This window comes from Mya arenaria, chromosome 17, assembly GCF_026914265.1.
Source record: "Mya arenaria isolate MELC-2E11 chromosome 17, ASM2691426v1".
Classification (NCBI taxonomy): Eukaryota; Metazoa; Mollusca; class Bivalvia; order Myida; family Myidae; genus Mya; species Mya arenaria.
In genome coordinates this window covers 1,369,750-1,378,318 of record NC_069138.1, presented here as the reverse complement: position 1 = coordinate 1,378,318, position 8,569 = coordinate 1,369,750, and positions in this window count along the sequence as shown.

The window sequence follows — 8,569 nt, the reverse complement described above, 5'->3', positions numbered from 1 at the left end:
ATAAACATGTGTATATCCAATGTCATTTTATAATATTTTACATAAGATTTATTTATGTATATAAATATATATATATCGCGTTATAAATCATAAAGACCTGTCCTACTGTGAATAATGGAGAATAGCAAAGTTAGCAAAACTGCGAATGTGTCAGGGTCGATGTCAATGTATTATTGCCCTACATGTTTTTAATAAAACACTTCAAATGTTAAAATAAATACAACCTCACCGATTAAATTATGCACATTCTCATAGCTCTAAACTTAAAGACACTGATCATCTTTCATTTAAATTGTCCTTTTCGTATCTATCTTAGCTGTTTTCACACGTCAATGTATCTTAAGCATTCGAGCTTTCACTTCACTATATGCAACAGCTGTTGCACCCCGCTACCGTAGTGAATGTAAACAGTACTTCAAAACATCTACTTGCTAGAAACAAACTAATCATAATAAATAAACATGACTGGCGATGTCGCTATAAAATTCTTAATACCGATTTCATCGTCGGTAGTATTTAAATCATTAATCTGTATGATACACATCAGTGTTATAGCTCAAGGCGATGCCGCCGAGAATTTCACAGCATCACACATACGCGGCCGCGTTTGCACTATAACACTCGGCGCTTTGCTGCTATATTCCATACATCCTATGTACAACATGTCCAATCAGGCTTATTACTTTCAGCCAGTGCCGAAATGTACTCGACAAGGGAGTCACTTTAATAATCATTGCATAACTGAACAGCTTAAACGCCCCTTTGCTAAATTCAGCTTTTAAAGCAATCATTCTAAGAGGCAAACATTGTCCTAAATCTTGAATAAAACTTCGCGTTGTGCTCAGACGCGAACAAATCTACAAAAAAAGTGCCAACTCTTGGCTTTAACAAATACAATATTTGAAACGACAATACCCAATCATCATGATCTACATTTGTTCAATTATAATCAGCCATCTTGTTTTTAGTCCTGGGAACCCACTCAATCTCGAGTAAATTTGACTTTTCTATACATATCTTAAAAATCATATAAGCAACACCCTGTTTCTCCGGTTTTATTAAGCCTTTGGCGACTATTAAATTTGCTGACTTATTGTGAGTAAACCCATTTATCCTTTGGTTTTCAAAAATGTGCAAGATTGAAAGCAGTACTCTTTACGCTGCCATTAAGTTTCGCCAGGTAGAAGACGTTCGGCACTCATCCGCAGACCACATACCATGCGAAATATCGTTAACCGAGTTTACTTCGTACCCTCCGTAGCCTTAAGAGCTAGCATCTGAATAAACGATCTTTGAACATTTGTGTGAATCAAACATATTCTAAGCATAATGCGTGTTAGCTTGCCAAACTTCAACTACTCGATGCCTTAAGCCGACAATTTAGTGTACTACTTCCAGTAAAGAGCTTTAAGAACGTCTATACTCATATTGCGGGTCATGATTTAGAAAAATGGCATATGACAACGGATATCTATCCTATTTAGACAGCAAAACTGACAACTTCTCTGACGTGCACATTTCTAGCAGCATATAACATCATGTAATAACTTTTGCTCAAAATTGAAGAGCCACCTTCAAGTATTGATCTCTATTGACCTAAAATTGTGCACAGAAACTGTCAAAGGATTATTAACATTAGGGGCACTAACATACTCTTCGATCAAATATTTATCTTAAGGATCCTGATTCGCTTCACACACAAGGTCAGGCTCCCAAATGGAAGATTTTTTATTCTAATGGAATAGTTGAACATGTTTCGAAAAGAGGGGAATTGTATACCCTTTCTCTGATAAATCTAATATCAAATCATCAACCAATATCTCGCCAAAATTGAACATGTTTTTTTAGGGTACCGTTGGTCCGGAAGACGAACCAGCGGCGAATCCTGATCCGTATGAAGCTCCGTAGGGGCCTCGATAAAGCCGGCGCCCCTGCTGACTGACTGATGCCTGGACGGCCTGACTTCGATAAAAGTAGCCTCCATGACCTTTCGGTAAAAGTTCGAACGTAGTCAGACATACGGCCAAACGACCTGTAGCGTGAAGAAGAAATTTCCTCTTGAGAGCACGACTCTCTGCTTTGTGAATTTTAGTCATTGGCTACTGGATTACTTTCACGTTGCCGGGCAGTTTCCATACCCCTAGAAGAAGAATCAGCTATGCGAATAAGTCTTCTGCGCTTATGCACCTTGTCAAGACGTTCCTTAAGCTGCTACTGGCTGAAACCCAGAGTGACTGCTTGGCGAAATCTTCAATCTGTAATTTATTACCTGGATATTTCCAAGATATGTCTGTTCCTGATTTTGATTTCTTAAAGGGCTAGTTTAAGGAATGTTTGGCATGATGATCCCCTGCTGTGCATCCCCTGTTTAATGCACTGGTGTCACAGAAGGGGCCAATTTCCTGTGTATTTGTTCATTGGCTCAGGGCCATTACAGGCCGACTATTTCTACAATAAAACTTGAACTGCACAGCAGGACTCCCAGATCAGAGATCCGATGGACAGCACAAGGCAATACAGATGAAGATCAACACACAGAAGTTGTGAACTATACACAGTTTTAGAGGGGGTCACTTGAAGAAGGTTTAAACTAGGCCTTTAATGTCATAGCAACACTCGCTGAATTTTCTCGAACTTCGTTTCTGAGAGACAAATGTTGCTTTAGTTCAGATAATACTTGTTCGGGAGCATTCTGGTCCGACCGGTTTTCGTTATTAGCCCCAACAGGTACATGTACAAAAGAAGTAAACACGTAGACTAAAAAAGCTGAATGACAGTTACACTCAATTCCTCGTGCACGAAACCTTCTATTATTCGCCACCTAGCGGATATTTAGCTGCAATCAAACGGAAATTATTTCTAAGTTATGAACATTACAAATTAGTAAATAAAACTTCTCAACAATTTAGCATTTCGACGCAAAATGCATAAATAAAGCAACTGAATTTAATTTGTCACTCAATGTAAAATGTAATCAATGATTGAATCTCAAATAGAACCATTTTGTGTTGACACCGAGCCTTACTCCTTCGCATAAAGATTTACATTGAAGTTCGTGTGTATTCGTGATGTGACCGACCTGTCAATTTGATAACGCCTTTCAGATAATCAAAGCACTGATAGTGCTGAACGGCTTGAGCAATGATTCCTTCTAATAGATTTTCAAAATAATTCATATGAATAAAAAATAAAAATCATTAAACTTAATCTTAAATATTCTTATTACGGGTTCACATCGAGTGCGCTTGGGTTGTCAGTATGTTTACAAGGGGAAATTAGACAAAGAACGGTTCACATCGAGTGCGTTGTGATTGTCAGTGTGTGTACAAGGGAAATTAGACAGAAAATGGTTCTCGTTAGGCAGCAAACAGTTCCTATCGGATGCATTTAGTTTGTCCGTATCCGTTCAAAGACAACTAAGCATAGAACGATGATCATATCGTGGTTTGGTTTGTCAGTGCGCGTATAAGGAGCTTTCAGACAGATAACTGTTATCATCGGGTGCATTCGGGTTGTCAGACAGAGAACGGTTCTCGTCGACTGCTAGGAGAAGGTCAGTGTGTGTGCAAGCGGAATAAGACAGATAACGTTTCTCATCATGAGCACAGGGGTTGTCAATGTGCGTCCAATGGCAATTACATAGAGAGAGATTCTCAGTTGAACATGTGGGATAACGATTAGTAAAGTGAGATCATCCTCCGGGAAAAAGTCCTGACTGGATATAAGGCTCACAATATTAACTGTATGGAATATCTTTCGGAATCATTTCGACAAAATGTCCCCTTCCTGACCAATGAGTGATATCTAGACATCTTAAAAACGGTCAAAAAATAAGCCCAAACCCCATCCACGACATTTGAGTTATTTTTATTACCATTTAATTAAAAAAGAAATAGTTTCCGATTATTTTTTGTAACACATCACATGTTGTGTATGCATGAAAATGTTACAAATGCATTGGTTTTCTTTTATATGTACATGTTAACCTAAAAATAAGTTACATTAACTTCTTTTCATAAACTTGACAATGTATATACTATGCAATTAAACAAAGTTTTTCGAGAAAATTTAAGCATTATGTCAAAATGAGATGTTGTGGTGAAGTAAAACACAGCTCAAGTTATTTAGGCACCATTTATTGTGTTAATTGTTGTTGCATTATAAGTTTTATTATCCAAACAAGGACGTGCTGAAACAAATGTTAGTTTAGCGGTTTCAACTAACTACATGATGAACTTAGCCGAGTCAATACAATCTGCATGTACGTGTGCGTGTACGTATCACTACATGATTTACTTAGACGAGTCAATACAATGAACGTATAAGTGTCACTACATGAACGCGTATGTGTGCGAGGTAGCTACATTGACATGTTAACACACAATACAGGGTATTATGTCAAGCTATACATACTTCGCAAACGTATGTGGCCATCAATGGTTGATTGACTGTATTTCATATCGACCAATTAGTTAAGGTTTTCGTGACCATTTAATGCAGAAGGACATTTCTATGTTTGCTAACTTGCAAAGTTTGTTTCAGATGACCGCTCTTTGGTCATTGGCTTCGTAGTGAATGTTTACAAAATTTGCTATGAAATATTTTATCTTGGTCTATATAAAAACAATCCCATAAACAAAGTGATACTGCGGACACAATCTCAACAATAAATACACAAACATGCAGAAGATATGACACAAAAGATAAAACATTTGAATTTCTGTGTTCATAAGTAAGCTATTAAAATCACTGGCCTAATAAGAAAAGTGTCTAATGATATAGCCCTCTTCTAGTCATTTTTGCATGGGTTAATTTTCACTACTCTTTGCATAAATGTTGTGTGTCACATCTAAGCTATGCTTTTCATTGCACTATGCATGTTCGAGTTGAAAAGAATCGGTCTGCATGCGTATTCCTGGTACCTTATTATCATCAATATTTATTGTTGCACCGGTTGCCAGTGGCCAAAGCCATCCTTATCTTTGCCAACTATTCACTGCCCTCTGCACCATCAAGATTGTGGTTGGCAACAATTCTGATGACAGAATCGTTCCTTTTCACTTCATTTCCCTTTGTGTCTTGATGTTGGTCAGTAAAGGTGTGCATGGGTATTCCAAGTGTATTATTATTATCAATTGTCGCATTCGCTTCATCGTTATCTTTGCAATCATCCCTGTTGGTAAAGACTCGCATCGCCGAATATCGTCCTAATTGTGTTTCATTCTGCAAATTTGGTCGGTCACTGAAAGAAACACATGATTTGAATTTTATGAAAAAATAAACCAAGTTAACAGTTTTGCACTGACCACTCCAATTGGTAGTTCCTACATTTATTGACAGTGATATAATATTTTCGAAATATTTTTTTTCTTTTTTCGGGCTAGGTACAAGACGGTTGTTACGCACCAGTTAATCGTAACCACGCCCCAGCCAATCCCGGGTAAAAGCCCCGCCCTGAGGGAACAAACTGCTGGAGAAATCCCCGAAATTCCCTCGCACCCCGGGATACCTAGGTTAGGCCCATTCCCCGCTATTTTCGGAGCGAAAACAAAACCACCGCAGTCACTTGGCACTGCGGGGCCACATGGAAGGTAAAAACGAGGCCCATTTCCCCCGCTATCCCCGGTATACCCTCGGACCTGAGGGCGTGGTTACAATTGACTGGTGCCTTAGTCTAAATATGAATATATGGCGCTACAACAGTCCTGCGCTGGGATCCCGGTATGTAATACATGTAGTTACGTCGCTTGTTTCTCGTCGAGTGCCGGTTAAACCTTAAATGTTGTGCCTTTAAACATAAGAACAAAAAAGTATAGTTTTGGCAGCCCGTAAATCCGACTGTTCTAATGTAATTATAATATCCTAGAATTATTATTCCCTATCTAAATGAAATACCGATGTCACATCGTTATTGTAGCATGGTTTTGCCAGTTTGAGAAAAAATATTGCATGATATTATACAAAAAAGCCGTTTTCACTAAAGTATTAATGCAAAAATAGATAGGTAGGTAGGTAGGTAGGTAGGTAGGTAGGTAGGTAGGTAGGTAGGTATATTAATTTCTTTCTCAGCACACCTTAACATGAATCATAACGCCAGCGTTCCATTTGATGTCAGCACAACTTAACATAAATCACATGACGCCAGCGTTCCGTTTGATGTCCGCACACCTTAACATGAATCGTAACGCCTGCGTTCCATTTGATGTCCGCACACCTTAACATAAATCATAACGCCAGCGTTCCATTTCATGTCCGCACACCTTTACATGAATCATAACGCCAGCGTTCCATTTGATGTCCGCACACCTTAACATAAATCATAACGCCAGCGTTCCATTTCATGTCCGCACACCTTTACATGAATCATAACGCCAGCGTTCCATTTGATGTCAGCACACCTGAACATGAATCATAACGCCAGCGTTCCATTTGATGTCCGCACACCTTAACATAAATCATAACGCCAGCGTTCCATTTCATGTCCGCATACCTTTACATGAATCATAACGCCAGCGTTCCATTTGATGTCAGCAAACCTGAACATGAATCATAACGCCAGCGTTCCATTTGATGTCCGCACACCTTAACATAAATCATAACGCCAGCGTTCCATTTGATGTCCGCACACCTTAACATGAATCATGATGCCAGAGTTCCATTTGATGTCAGCACACCTGAACATGAATCATGATGCCAGCGTTCCATTTGATGTCAGCACACCTTAACATGAATCATAACGCCAGAGTTCCATTTGATGTCAGCACACCTTAACAAGAATCATAACGCCAGCGTTCCATTTGCTGTCCGCACACTTTAACATGAATCATAACGCCAGCGTTACATTTTATTTTAGCACACCTTAACATGAATCATAACGCCAGCGTTCCATTTGATATCCGCACAACTTAACATGAATCATAACGCCAGCGTTCCATTTGATGTCAGCACACTTAAAATAAATACTAACGCCAGCATCAATTTGGTGTCAGCAGACCTTAAAATGAATCATAACGCCAGCGTTCCATTTGATGTCAGCACACTTAAAATAAATAATAACGCCAGCATCAATTTGGTGTCAGCAGACCTTAAAATGAATCATAACGCCAGCGTTCCATTTGATGTCAGCACACTTAATAGGAATCAAAGCGCCAGCATCCATTTGGTGTCAGCACACCTTCACATGAATCATAATGCCAGCGTTCCATCTGATGTCAGCACACCTTAACATGAGTCCTAACGCCGATGTTCCATTTGAATTCAGCATTCCTTAACATGAATCATAACGCCAGCGTTACATTTGATGTTAGAAAACCATAAAATGAATCATAACGCCAGGGTTCCATTTGATGTCAGAACACCATAACATGAATCATGACGCCAGCCTTCCATTTGATGTCAGAACACCTTAACATGAATCATAACGCCAGCGTTTCATTTAACATCAGCACGCCTTAACATGAATCATAACGTCAGCATTTCATTTAACGTCAGCACGCCATAACATGAATCATGACGCCAGCGTTCCATTTAACGTCAGAACACCTTAACATAAATCATAACGCCAGCGTTTCATTTAACGTCAGCACGCCTTAACATGAATCATGACGCCAGCGTTCCATTTAACGTCAGCACATCTTAACATGAATCATAACGCCAGCCAGCGTTCCATTGAACGTCAGAACACCTTAAAATAATTTAGGACACCAGCATTTCATATAACGTCAGCAAACCTTAACAGGAATCATAACGCCAGCATACCACAAAACGCCAGCACAATTTAACTTAAACCATAATGTCATCACACTATATCAAGTCAGAACATCGTAACCTTAAATATCCCGAACGCACTTTTAACTTCATATTTGCATTTGATACGCCCTTAAACGCCATATACTCAAAATGGTGTCATTAAAGTAAATTCAACTTCCGCTTAAATATTTATATTAAACAACAAACGAGAATGACGTCATGGCCTGTAACGCACGCGTGTTTTTGTTTGACTTTTCCGGTGTATATCACAGTTTATGGTTTGTCACGTGACAACCTCTCGACCACGGAAATGGCGGAAATATATCAAAAGTATTCGAATATAACGTATTGCTAATTTGTATACTTTATTGTTAAGGAAAATTGTCGCACCTTGTTGTAATCAAGACTTTAATTATGCTTGTGACGAAAGCAATGTGGTTTAAGTGGACGATCTCTGCAGCAGATCAAAACGGAACGAGCCGCTTACCTAGCTTGCCGGCGCAATCTGTTTCATTTCGGATAAAGTCATTTATACGACGGAAGTTCGTATTTCATATATATATATAAATATATATATATATATATATATATATATATATATATATATATATATATATATATATATATATATATATATATATATATATATATATATATATATATATTTAACTATGTTATATGTGATATTTAATTCGATTTGTAAAAATATATAAAGGGTTATCCCGTTGTGCTGTCTAACAAAATATCAATATTGTCATTACACTACTTGTGCATGTATATTATTATTTTATCTTATATCACTCGGTGTCACTTATTTATG